Raw genomic sequence first — 9,542 nt, forward strand, 5'->3', positions numbered from 1 at the left:
CAGTTTTCTGATCAGGTGAGAGTGCGTGAGGAGAGTATGACCTGTTCTCAAGCGGGTTTGAGCAACTTCCTCCCTGCGGCTTTTGCGGTAGGATGTTGACCATGGTTTTACTGATCGTTTTATTTCTTTTAATTTACTCGGAGAGCTTTCATCCCAATTGGCACATTTATTGGTTTCATTATCTCTTATTCACTATATATATCGTATTTATATTTACCTTGGACGTTTCGGAAATCCTGCGTCTCCGATAATCGTATGTCCATTAATGCTTTGTTTAGATGATATTCACGTCTAAAGATTTTCATTGTTATAGATTTTGTTTTATATTATATTATTAATCTTTGGCTTGAATGTAGGATAGGACGATAATATTATTTTTATTATTCAATCTTGGGCTGAAGTTATAATCTTATTTTTTTCAAGAATCCTTAATGATTCGATTATTTTTATTTTTCAGTCGGATTACGTTTCGAACAAACAGTCTTTTATCCACTCCATCTACAAATTATTACATTAGAAGCAGTTTAGTTTTACTATTATCTTTTGATTATTGATAATCTCAGTTTAATATGTTTAAGTTTTGATATAATCATTGTGTATTTCAAGCTAATTATTTGTAATGTTTTTATATATTTACTTTTCTTATGATATATATCATTCTTATTTTAAGAAATTTATCCTAACTATAAAATATTATATTTTCTAATTTTCCAGAAATATTATTTGGAACTATATTATTTCTAAAGAATGTATTATTCATATATATTACAAAAGATCAATTTTTAATCATATCTATTTTCTAAATTTTCCACAATTTGAGATCATCCCAGCTCAGTAAGTCTAGTAGACCCACAATACAGCATATTTTAAATACAACCATTCCAAAAGACCATTATCTGAATAATGTTTTAGCTAATGATAAGTCAATAATACGTTAAATTTTCTGGTTAAAAATAACCATAACAACCAATCCTATGTCCCGGAAATTATTGGATCTTGAAAGCTACGGTTGATAGTAAATCGTGGAATGTTTTATCTACTTACAAAAACGAAAATAAACTTAATTTTTTCACCATCACACATTCTTTACAAAATTATAAGCAAAAAAAAATCAAAACTTTTTTTCAAACTTGAAATCCCATTTATTTTATTTATTGTATGATTCAAGCATGCATTTACCAAACACAAAATAATTTTCAATTCTGTGCTGAACCAGTTTAGTTCACCCTTTAATATCAGCTTTTGTGAACAACCGTAAGTAACATGCAAATAAAAAAACCTTACGAATTTCCGCTCGAAATCCAAGTAAAGGAAAGGTTCTGCATGCATGTTCTCGAATCTCACACACCCGTAGGGCATATTTGAAAGAATTCGGTACCAACAAGAGAACACAAGTGCCCCCCAGCGAGGACTTTAAACGCATTACTGTCGCCCGAGTGTGCATGGAAATTAGCCCCAGCGGAGAAAGGGTCTGATTAGGGCTGGGTGCATCCGTTCGAAATGCAATTGGCGACCAATGGCTGTGATTCTACCCCCAGGGGTATGTGCACCAATGCAGTTCTGTAATGCACTTATCCGCCCGCTTCGTCATAGATCTGCCAATCCGCTTATAGAGATAGCGATTCACTACAGCTTATATCCGAACGCTGTTTATATGGCCCTTGTTCGATAGTTGTTTGAAGGCTAAGTAAACATAGTGGCTAGCGGGTGCAATATCTTTTCCATGTTGAAACTGCTTAGGAATAATTTTACTAGAATTATTGTTAACTCAACCTGAATAACTTCGTGTCAGCTTTCCAGTATCATGTATGACTGAAGATTACATATTAACTGACAATTTATTTTATACGAACAACCAATCTCAAGATGCCCTTTGGAGGTCATTTACTAAAGCTCACCCAAATCCTGTAATACCAACCTCAATGCTACAGTTTTACTATCTTTGTTTTTATATTTTACTTCTTGCCACATTTTAGTATCATCTTTCTACGATTGTTCAGGAACTTATGTTGCATCATTGCGGTCGTCTTTAACAATAACGAACGAAAATTGAAAATGATTGCTAAGAAAACTGATTTTGAAACTAAAAGAAAAATATGATAATTCTGTAATTTGAATGTTAGGTTTAACAAAATTATTATAGTAATTAAATTAAATTATTAATAACTTATTTCTAATACCAGTCTAGTAATGTTGCAGCCTCATATCGTTGAAAAGCCTCCCCATGGAGCTAATTTTGGCACGTAAATGCTTCACCTGAGGGCTTCAATGTTTGTTTAACAAAAGAGATTAATAATTGGCCTGCATTTAATCATACAACAATTATTTTTAAAAAATCCAATTAAAAATGCACATTGTATAAGTGATTTTACGAAGAAAAAATTAACACTAATCAGTAATTTAGTCCCTAATTACTCTGCCAAAATATTTCAGTCGGATTGGTTATTATGACGTTCTACCATTTTTTAAATTTATTAATACATTTTTAAACACCAGCTCTCTGCACAATTTTTATATTAATTAAAACATTTTTTTTTAAATTTAATAATTGCTTGTAGAAGTATTTTTGGCCTGCAATTATGTTTATTAATAATTATTAGAAGTACGATCTGATAATGGAATAATTATCTGTGTGCACAATTACTTTATTTTTTGCGATATTTTTTTTTTAGGGCAATGTAAGGTTTTCTTACGGAAGCAGTCATCAGACATACTGGTATCACCAGAGGAATTAAATACCCTTGCGCTGTTTTGGATTTATTTTGACGTGAAGAAGAATGGGCAGTGATTTATTTGCTGTTTCAAAACCGCATTCCTGGGTTACTATATATATTACTATTACTACACTAGCTAGTTTTTAAACTCCTGATGTTAAATATATTTCAGTTTGGAGGCCACGTTCCCCAAAGCCGATGCCGTATCTAAATCAGCAATGACGACGGTGTGGGGCTAGGGAAACCCCAGCGTACAGTTTTAGAACTATTGCCAACCGTAAAACCCCCTGTCGGAGTTCAATGTCAGTTGTAGCCTTGCTTATAATTAACTTCTCAGGGTTGGTTGCCTTTGATTGTTATTTTCACGACGTTTTGACTGTCCATTATTCGTTGTTATTAATTTTTTTAAAAATTATTTATTATTACGAGAATATATTATTTGAAAATAACTATGCTTGTGTACATTAGACATACATTTCAAAAATTGTAATCTCGAATATAAGTATTTTGTCAATGACCAAAATAGAGAGGAATGCTTTACTGATAAGATGCAATGCTGTTCAAATACAGTGGGTTGCTATGATACACTGTATAATCTATCTTAAAACAATATAAAAAGAAATACACTGACACAATATTTTATCAGAACACATTAAATTTTCTGTTTTTTTGTGAACAATTTTTCATATTACATTAAATTTTTATTTTATTTTTTGGTGGATTTTATTTTGTAATTAATATATTTTATCCTCTCATTACTCACCATTTTATCCACTCATATTCCTCTTTTCCGGTAATCTGTTACAAACATACCAGATATTTACCCAAGTTTTATTTTCTATTTATGAACTCATTTAAAGTTGATACATTCAGTGAGTACACGTAAAGAATAATAATGAAAAACGTTATAAATAAAAAAAAATTAAAAATAAGAAATAATGTTGACACCAAATAAATAGGTTAAAAACTAATAAATGAGTTATAAATAAATACATAAGTTAAACCATTTTAAAACAAGAATAAGACTAAAATGAGTTAAAGATATTTATATTTTGAGGTGAGGTTTCGCAATTTTATTATTCACATGGTCATGCCCTACGGTGAAAAAAACATGTTTTTGAAAAAAGAATTTTCCTAACTTTAATTAATTAAACACTAAAAATGAAAAAGCACAAATTAAGAATTATAAATGGCAACATTATTTACGATTGTTTAATGAGCGACTTAGAACTGAGTGTTCTGTAATAAACAGTAGAATAGGGTAAGAGTGAAATTGAGAAAGTTAAGTCAAGCATGTGGTCAACTGTTTTTGTGGAGCAACATAACAAGTTTAAGTAAGTCCTAGTGGTTATTACAGTTATATGAACACGTAGTTGTAAATTGTATTTCTATTTATTAATCTTAATTTGTATTCTTTACATTTTAGTGTTTAATAAGTATTTCAGGAATTTTTTTTTTCTAGGCCATGATATGTTAACAATACAGTAACGAAACGTCTTAATATAGATGTTGTATTATTGACTGATCCTTAAATACATATATGTTATTATTTAATTTTTTGTTTCATGCGTTTACTGAGTTCTTCAGTTGCCATGTTTAAGGCGGAGTGCCTCATTTCAAGAAATAATGGGGTGTATAAAAAAAATATGACCGTTTTATCAAATTCAAAATTTCAAAGGACTGTAAATATTTTAATCCAATTTAATACTTACCAATAATTAATAATCCCATTAGAGCATTCTCTAAGCTTGTTCAATGCCTTCTTAAAAAAAAAAAAAAGCTCAGTTTAGTTATTTGTTTCAAAGAAGAAACATGAAAGAGTTCTACGAAATTCTCGTAATTTTTTTAAGGCATAACTGGAAAAAAAATGCATAGCCGCTGAACCAACTAGTGAAATTATTAAACATTATGGGGAAGGTGTCCTTGACCAATGCGTGGTCAATACAATTGGACCAAATACAACTATACACATATTTAGTTGAAATACCGTCATTTGTTTTTTTCACACACCCCATTATATTGTTGCATTGTGGAATTATATATTTTTTTTATTTTACTCCATTTGAAAATTTTTGTCTATATCTCAATTAATATACTTATAAATTAAAAATATTCAAGTGAAAAAAAAAATAGAATCCCTCAGTGCCACAATATATTTCTTGAAATGAGGCAATTTATGAAAAGCATTGTAACTGAAGAAATAAAAACTTTTACAGTGCCAACTGTTTGTTAAATACAATTGTTTACTTAATGTCAGGAGTCACTCAATATAATTTAAAACCAATATTAGTAATTAAAACATAAATTCCCTAAAATTCTTTTAAAGTTCGGTGAAATCACTAGTGAAATAAAAAAAACTTCAGTAGACAGTTAATGTCAGATAGCACATTCTACAACCGAGTGCCTCAAATCATAAAATCATAATTTCTCAAAAAATATTTGACAAAACAGGGTGCATTAAATAGTTTGAGATTAATTCTTTTATCAATGTTACTTTTTAATGCTAGAAGATATTTAGCTAAGGAAGCTATGATAAAAAATAAATTACCAGTATGTATTAAAACTTTTTAAAATTAGTTCGATAGGAAAGATAGGTGCAGGTCATGATAAATGGTTTCTTTTTTTTTTCTCTTCGTTTTTCCCTCAGAGAGTCTGTTTTGTAACACACAACTTAAATGAGAAACATATGGAATTACCTCACGTTGTCCAAACTAATTTTTTTGTTTGTTTTATCAAGTACAACAACAGTGGAAGGAAACTATTTCGAGGTATAAGTTATTGATCAAGAGAAATCTTCATAATATTCTTGTAGTGGATAAAATGTGACAGTGGACATTACCTGAAATTTATAGGATATGATGTCATGGCGAAGGACGTCCAGGATGTTCTGGAATGAAAACTTGTTGGCAACGTCAACTGGACCGAAATAGGTCAATGTCTTGTTGCAACTTGGGAGCAATCCTTCCATCAGTACAATTTATTTCGTTTCAATAAATTTATTGCTCTTAGTTCGAAATAAATTAATAATTCAGTTCAAAATAAATTAATGTATGAATCTTTCACAGTGATTACAAAACTAAAATGTCGGCTTAATTAAAGCTATATTTTGTATTACCACCATATTGATTTAATAATACCATCTAATAGAAATGTTTAATAAAATAAATTTAATTTGTAAAAAAATAGATAAACGTTCCGTAAAAATTTTAGAATGATGCTCGATTCAAATTCAAGCAATTTGCATTTTACCCAAAATTTTGATATATTTTAAGATTTTCTTAATTCCTCTAATTAACCTCCGTAAGGATGAGATATTATGGTAATCATTAATTTTATTTTGTGTCACTTCTAATTCACACATTTTAAAGTGCATCTAGGCTAAAAAGTGCATATGTATACAAAGAAAAATATTTTATCCATAGTCGTGCTCCTATATTTAGAAATAATAATCGTTTTCTTTACTACTGAAGTACTTTCACTAGAAGAGTATTAGTAATTATTTCATAGTAGTTAAGTGCGCAGACTTTGAAGAATATACATTTGATAGAGTTCTGATTGTACAATCAAAACGGGTTCAAATAGGCTTATACATTTTTCGATTATTTTTAATTTAGTGACGCGGCGAGAGGGATGCGCTGGGATCTTTTGAACTCTTAGTACAAGAGCCGGGAAGAAAAAAAGGCAGTTATCTCACCCCAATTTTTAATTACTTTAATGAACACTATGTATAATTAAAAGTCAAAATTGATGAGTTTGCCAAGTATAGGTACGGGGAATAAAAAATGGCGGCTGTTTCAAAACCTTAAAAAACACTAATTTTTCATTCGGAGCTCTATATCTTAAAACTACCAACAACACTAAAAAACCTAAGAGCACATTATTCAAAAAAGAGTAAATTTGCTGAAATATTAGCCTTAAAAGAGCTATTTACGTCCAATAGTTCTCGGGATATAGCTTTTTAAAAAGCAAAATTTCTTAAAAATCTACTGAAAGAGTAGTAGTTAGTTAATTTATTTTGAGAAATCTATATCTCAGGAACTATGTGACTTACTGATGTCTATTAGCACTCAAATTAAAGCTAGTATAATGGACTATAAAGAAGTTTATGACCTTTACTTTCGTCAAAATAGTAGTTTTCATGATATATGCTAAAAAATTGATTTATAGTTTGTTCGGACAATAAGTTTGATTTATGAAAAACTTCATTTCATAAAACATTTGACGTACAGATGTCAGCCAGCGCTCAAATTAAAGCTAGTTACATTTACTATAAAATAGTTAATAATGTTTATCTTTGTAGGATAAATAACTTGTAGTTTTAATGATATTTGACAAAATAAACTCACAAAATGTTAATTTCTAGTTATGAAGTATAAAGGAAATTTAACTTACTATAAAGTAGTTTATGACACTTATCTTCGTTGGGGTAATAGTTTTTATGATATTCACAAATGATTTTCACATGGGAGGAGAGTTTACTCGCTAGAAAAGTGAAGGCAAAAAGGCTTATTGATTGCCTTGTGCTTCAGTTTAGATGACAATTATTAGCTCAACTTAAACCACTAAAGTCCTGAGGGCGTGACCAACCCCCTACTTTTTGGCTTCACTTTTGGTTTGAAGGATACAAGTGTTATGCCACTCCCCTCTTTATAAGTATACAAGTGACAAAAGTTTATTTCAACACCTTTCCTGTAGAGTGCGACCTAATGAAATTAATGTTTTATTACGAGTGGGAGTAGCTCATATTAGTTTTGGTCTAATGTTTTTAATGTCTGATAAATAGACTAAAATTAAAAGAAAAAAACATAGTAATTTTATTATTTTATTTAATATATAGTTTTCAGTTCAACAGTTTGAAACGCTGTTTATGACGGATTTCAAACTTATAGTCTTAATGATTTTCAATAGGCTTAATTTTAAAATGAATATTTCTTTAGTCTTTCGTATAATTATTAATCTACATAGAATAAAAATATCGTCTTACAATTATAAATTCTGTTCGTTTCGATTATTATTACATTTATAAATATAAATTGATATAAACCATACTTTTTCCAGTTTGTTTTCGAATCATACCGTTATTTCATGGTGGCTTATCGAAACTCACGGTCAGTTAAAGAAGACATTAGACATGTTGACGGAATTTACACGGCCAGTGTTCTCCGAAGGCGACCTTCGATAGTCAATCCAATGGCCTCTTCGGGGATCTGAGGACGCCCGCGACGAGTTTCGAAATGTGGGGTTTTTCCGATTTGACAGGCAGTAAAGGCCGGCTGATCGGACCTTCAGGGTCCTGTCCGCTAGTCTTTTTAAGTCTTTTCGCTTTCTTTGCCTCTGACTGACTTAACGTAATTATCGCGAAAGTTTTGCAAAAGTCAAGTTCCTAAGTTTCGCGGTCTGTGTCACCGGATCTTCGTAAGAGGCCAATGTTTCAGCTGTTTGCGAAATGGCAGTTAACCTACCGTGGAGGGCACCTGGATCATTTGATCTTAAATACTGTTCCAATGTCCAGGTACCTGGTCACTTCCATGGAAGGGACACAATGGACGGTACACAGTTACCACCTGTAGAAAATACAATATGATGTGAGAAAGATTTATAATATTTTAGTGCGTAATTTGAAGTAAATAAATATATTGATTTCAATACTTTTTACCAAGATCTATTACGGAGTTATTCTTATAACCGTTAAATTATAATTTAATTACTTTATTTTAATTTAATGTTATAATTTAAATTATAACAACCAAATATATAATGGAATATTCTGAAATTTAGTTGTTTATTAAATTTATTTAAAAATACTTTTTTTTTTAAATTAATTTTATGCCAGTTAAATATTTGTTAAAAGTAAAAAACACAAAAAATTATTAACAACTACGAAAATATAATTATTTAACTTCTTAAGCAGATGCTTAAGAAATGGTTATTGGTACAAACTGGTTAACATGATATAAGAAACATAAATAAATTTTCAAAATGAAATAAATTTAGTTTAACAAATGTATTCATAGAACAATAAATTGGCCTCTAATGATTGTGTCACTTAAAAACACAATTTTTAGAAAAAAAAATTGCAAATTTTCAGATAGAACGGAAAATGTCTGATTGTGTATAGATTTTTTTTTTTTTTTATTTTATTTATTTGTTGATATTTACAACTGTATAAAAAAATACAACCAGTAAATTTGATCATAATGACACATGATATGATACAGGATGTAAAGAAACTACCCAGTAGTAGAACTCAGTTTACAATATAAGGTCACGAGGCCATCTTCTTTTCAGGCGCCTTGGAGGATTGCCAGGAATGGAAGATGAAGCAAGGTTAGAAACGAGTGGGTTTGGGTGGTTAGGGAGTTTATTATGGAAGGAATAATATCGGGTTCGGGCTAGATCGGTTACATAAGGAACATTTAGGTCTTTATGGATGGTTTTATTAGTAACAAAATAAGGAGCATTGAGGATGTTACGAAGAATTTTGGATTGTAAAGATTGGATACGAGAGGAATTCGAAGGTTTAGTGGAGCCCCAAAGCTCAACTCCGTATATCCAGATGGGCCTTGTTATTGTCATGTAGATCAGTCTTTTGTAATGAGTTGGAAGTTTAGACCGTTTGTCTAGTAAGTGCTGTAGTAGTCGGAATCTGCGTGCAGTTTCCTGTCTTTTCAGTCTTGTGTGAGGATTCCAGGTTAGTCGTTTGTCAAGATGAAGTCCAAGATAACGAATCTGTTCTACAGGGGTAAGAGCCACATTATTAAAGTATACTGTAGGGCAGTCGGCAGGTTTACGACGAAGAGTAAATGTGATTTGTTGGGATTTATCTTT

Source organism: Halyomorpha halys, unplaced genomic scaffold (genome assembly GCF_000696795.3).
Source record: "Halyomorpha halys isolate HHAL.00 unplaced genomic scaffold, Hhal_1.1 Scaffold587.1, whole genome shotgun sequence".
Classification (NCBI taxonomy): Eukaryota; Metazoa; Arthropoda; class Insecta; order Hemiptera; family Pentatomidae; genus Halyomorpha; species Halyomorpha halys.